This window comes from Pediculus humanus, genomic scaffold, assembly GCF_000006295.1.
Source record: "Pediculus humanus corporis 1103172107469 genomic scaffold, whole genome shotgun sequence".
NCBI classification, from domain to species: domain Eukaryota; kingdom Metazoa; phylum Arthropoda; class Insecta; order Psocodea; family Pediculidae; genus Pediculus; species Pediculus humanus.
In genome coordinates, this window is record NW_002987087.1 from 134176 (window position 1) to 139665 (window position 5490).

The window sequence follows — 5490 nt, forward strand, 5'->3', positions numbered from 1 at the left end:
TTTTTTTTCTTTTTTGGCTTTTTTTTTTTTACGTACCTTATCGAAATCAGGTTTTTTTCTTACTTTTTGTTTTTGTTTGTTTGTTTGTTTGTTTGTTTTCGTTAAATGTACCTGATCGTGACGTCATTATCCTCCTTATAAAAATTTAAAAAAAAAAAAAAAGAAATTAACCACTCCGAGATTTTTTTTTTTTTTTAAGAAAAAAAATTTCGCATTTGATTTACGTTGTTTTCATACGTCATCTTAAATTTCTTTATTCATTTTGAAATTTTTATTTTTATTTAATATCTATTTGAAAAATCATCCAACGTTGCCAAGTCAATGTTTTTTTTTTTTTTTTGATTATTAAGATTTTTAACTGTAAATTAATAATTTATTATTATTATTAATATTACTTTTGAAAATGTCGGAATTTTAAACAATTGTTTGAAATCTTTCTGTCTCTCTCTCTCGCCCGATTCCTTATTAAAAAAGAATCGAATATCGATTTATAGGTTTTGACTTTTTAACAAGGTACAAATAGTAATACTATATCGATTTTTTTTTGCTCTGAATCTTTTTAAATCTGTCTGAACAGGGATCCGGTGAAAATAGCTCCATCTGTGGAGTATAACAAGGTCGGGAGTGGAACAAAAGAATCCTTCCGGTTTTTCTTTTCCTACGAAACCTAGGTCGAAAGGTCACACATTCAAGTTTTAATCACACACCCGATGCCGCTTAACTTTTCTGATTGGATGATGAGTGTGTGCATCCATTGACCGTTGACTTATTATTATTATTATTATTATTATTATTATTATTATTATTATTATTCGTTTTTCAAAAAAAAATTTTTTTTTTTTTAAATGATTCGAAAAATTAATTTTTCTTGTTTTTTTTCCTTCCGAAAAAAAAGGAATTTTGCGAATTAGGGAAAAATTAAAGGGAAAAACAACAGCTTGTGAAAAATAGTGTAGGGAAAATTTTTAAAGGTCTAAAGGTCAAAGTTTTATTTTTAAATCTTCTGCTTGTGTAAAAACTATTTTCATTATTATAATAATTTAATATTTTTTCCCCCTGTTTTCACAAAAAATTTCTTTTTTATTATTATTATCATTTTCTCTTTTGACTGCATTAAATTAAAATTCATAACAACTCGTAATTCAATTATTTTTTTTATCTGTGACCTTCGAAACACAAACAAATCCTCTTCGAAGTACTTTTCGGTGATTGTATTAATGCTGTTTTGTTTTAAAATCTTTCGAATCCCCTTCTCCTTGGAAAAGTCGAAAAATACAAGGACGAGTTTTTAAATTTAACCAGAACCTTTTCTTCAAAATGCTCTTCATCGTATTTTCTCTTGTCTTCATTGTTTCCAAGAAGTCTACCATTTTGTGTTAAAATACTCGGGAATTTCTTGTCGATTTAAGTTGCAAATCAACAAAAGGAAGTTGTGTCTACTCTTAAAAGGGGGTCCGAAAGATGTAGGAGGAACGCCACTCCTCAGTTTTTCAAAAGGGCTTTAAATTATTTTTTTTTTTTGTATTTCAAATTTAAATCTGTTTGTCAGGTTTAAGGTTCTTAATCGAAAAGAGAAATCGGCGCAAAAGAACAAAAACAACAGAAGTTAAACATAATCCATAACATAATTAATTATGTTGGAAAATTTTTGTTTGTTGTGTTCATGTTAGATTTTTTTGTTATTCTAAATGTTAACGGATGGATTTTGATGCATGGTTGCAGCGGTTCATGTTTGTTAGAATTTTTTTTTTTTTTGACGTAGCCGCCTGTAGCCCTGTTGTTTGTTTGTACGCTTTTGTTTGTTTATTCTTTTGATGTTTAAGGTTTTTTACATACTGTTTAGTTTCTTTTGAAATTTGCGCTTTTTATATTTTGATTGTTAAGCTAACAACATACTCGCTCACTCATAATAAAAAAATTTTCTTAAAATTTTCCTTTGATGATTTGTTTAGCGGTTTTACTACTTTGTTTTTTTTCCTTCTCGTGGTTTTTTTTGGGGCGGTGCTCTTTTTGGTTGTTGTTGTTTTTAATATGAAGTTGCTTTCTTTGTAAGATTTTCATAAATTTTTTCGTTTTATATTCTTCTTATATTAAGTGGCGTTTTATATTCTTCTCTTCTTATTTGATATAATTGTCTTTGTTTTTCATTCATTCATTCATTCTTATTTTTTCCGATGTGAATTGCATCAAATTGTTTAATAATTTTCTCAAGGTGTCGAATGATGACGTGTTTATGTTTTATGTTTATGTTTATATAACTTGTACCTAAAGAAACCATTCGTGAGCCTAACAATCAAATTATGTTTTCATCATCAATCCATTCATGTCGTGTTTATAAAATTTTTTCTTGTTTGTTTTGTTTTGTTCATGATTTTTATTTTTTTTTGGGGGGGGCAGGGAGTTGTTATTAATTAAAAAATATGTGATTTGTTTGTTCGGTTTCATTAAATTTCTTCCTCGTAATAATAACAATAATAATTTTTTTTTTTTCGAAGGGCGTATTTCTTTAAAGATTTTATATCAGTTACAATTTTTAGCTTAACTATTTTATAACGATTTGTTTTTAAATAAAATAGGAGCGTAATAAGGAAAATAAAATTTGAAATTTTTTTTTTATTGTTTACGAAAATTCGAAAAAAAAAAACAAATAAAATTAATTTTCTTTAATTATTATTATTATTTCAAAAAAAAACAATAATGATGATAATTAATGTAAGAAGTAATGATGATAATGATAATAATAATAATAACCAAAATATAAAATAAATAGTTTTTTTTTTAAATCAAAAAAAATTTATTTATTTATTTATTTAATTTCTATATATTATATATATTTATTATTTCGAAAGGAAAAAAAAATTATATTGACCGAATTTCGTTTTTTGTTGATAAAAAATTTTTTTGACAAAACGTTTGTTTTTGTTTGTTTTGTTTGTTTTTTTTTAATAAGTTTTTTTCATCTATGTTGTTTTTCATGTTCTTCTTTTACGAAAAAAAAAAAAAAAACATTTTATGAAAAAATGTGTGCGATGATGTCCCTAAAAATAAAAAAAAAATTATTAAATTCATTGAAAGTAATAATAATAATAAATAATAATAGTGAGGAGGAGAAGGAGGAGGAGGAGGAAGAGGTAATAAATGTATAAAAAAAAAACTTACCATACTACTCTGGCAAAATCAAAGAAAACGGACAATCCTCGTTTTTGTTCTTCAACTGCATTGAAAATAATTAATTAATTAATAATATAAATTATGTACATTAAAACGTAATATTATTATCATTATTATTTACCTGATTTGGTACTGTGTACAGGCATTTCGGCTTGTTTGCTCTGGAAAAAAAAAATTAATTAATTAATTAATTAATAAATAAATAAAAATGAAAAATTTTTAGAATTTAAAAAAAGTTAATGATAATTAATAATAATTATAATAATAATAATTTATAATAATAATAATAATAAAACTATACTTCGTAACTTTCTTCTGGTATAGGTTCACAAACGGCCACAGTAAAAACGGTAACTAAACATAAAAACAACAAAAAATTAAAATTCATTTTTTATTTAAAATAAAGAAAAAAATTACTGTTTTTTTTTTTCTAATGCCACGTTAAAAAAGAACGCGAAAAAATGAGTCAATTCTTATATAGTAATAATTACTATTTATAGTTTTCTTTTTAACGGTTTTTTTTGTCAAGAAATTAATTAAAATCAAAACGATCGTTAATTGATAAAAAATTAAATTACCATACGATTATCAAAATAAATAATTATAATTTTTTTTTTCGCCCCTCCTCTCTCTCTCGCCCTTTCTCTTTTCCTAAATGTTTCGCATAATTAAAACAATACGACATTTTACGGCAATTTAATTTCAATTTAATTGTAATAATTAAAAAAACGTACAATAAAGTTAAAATTGAATCCGTCGATTCCTTTTTTTTTTTTTTTACGATGATTTTATTGTTTATTATTATTATTATTATTATTGTTGTTGTTTTTTAAAAAGTCAAGATGACGATAAGATCGGGAAAATGATGATGATAACGAAAAATTTTTTAATGTTTTTTTTCCTTTTTTTTTTTTACTTCCTCAAGGCTCTTTAAATTCTCTCTCTCTCTTTTTTTTTCGTTAAACCCGTTTAAATAATTGTAAACGTTTAATGTATTCCTTAATATTATTATTATTATCGTTTTTTTCCCCCACTTTTTTTTTTTTAAGCTTACGTCTGAATCTTTCCGACGCTAATAAAAAACAATACGGACGTACGACCATTTATCAAAACGAAAAAAAATATGGCAGGTGAAAAAAGAAAAAAACGTTAAATTATAAAAATTTCAAGATTTCCCAACGGTGACTTTTTTTTCTTTTTTTTTGAATTATAAAAAAATTATTATTATTATTATCATTATCATTATTATCATTCCCGTTATTTAGTTTCGCGAATGAAAAGAAAAAGAAAAAAAAACAAGGAAAGGATAAAAAAAATTTTAACAATATTAAGGAAAAAAATGATTTTTTTATTTATTTGTTTGATAAAAGGTTATCGACCCTAAACGCCAATAAATTATTACCTTGTTTATTCCGTGGGAAAATAATAATAATAATAATGGTAATGAAATTATTATTATTATTATTATTATTGTGAAACTAATGGAATTTTGATGCAAATGAAATTAAAATGAAAAACAAAAACGAAAATAAAAAAAAAAAAATTTTTTTAAAGCAACAATTTGGAAGGGGGGAAGGGGTGGGTTTGGGTTTTTTTTCGGGCCACAGGTAAATTTTAATAAAAAATTATTATTATTATTATTATTACTGGTTTTTTTCCGGGAGAAGGAGGGGTGAAATTTTAAGAGAGAAAAAAAAAATTTAATGTTTAAATTACGTGAATGGTTGAAGGAGACTTTTTAAATGGAAGAAATAGGAGAGACAGGGAGAGAAAGAGAAAGGGAGTGGAAGAAAGGGAGAGGGGGAGAGAGAGAAAGAGAGAGAAAGAAAAAGGAAAAAATTTGTTTCGTTTAATTAAAATCATTTATTAATATTTTTGTTTTTGTTGTTGTTGTTGTCTTCTGGTAATTTTTATCCGTATTTAATAAAATAAAAATAAATACATATTTTTTTTTTTTAAAGGGGAAAAAAAACCATTAAAAAGAATCGTAATGATTATCATTATTATTACTATTGATTTAATTTATTTCGTTATTTTCATCCTTCGCAGCATCCACATTATTTTATCTTCGAATTTCAAAAGCAATTAATTAATGTTGTTCGAGTGAATAATTTGTAACAATTTTTAAGTCAACAAAGAAAAGCACGTTCACTTTGTATCGTTTTTCAAAATTTTTTTTTTTATTAATTTTATTTCGCGATTTTATTTCGCGATTTATCTCTCTCTCTCTCCCCTCTCTTTCCCCTATCTTCCCCTCTCTCTCCTTCCTATCTTTCTGCCTTTTCTTGATTTGTTTCTTTTGATTCGTTTGCCGTGTCT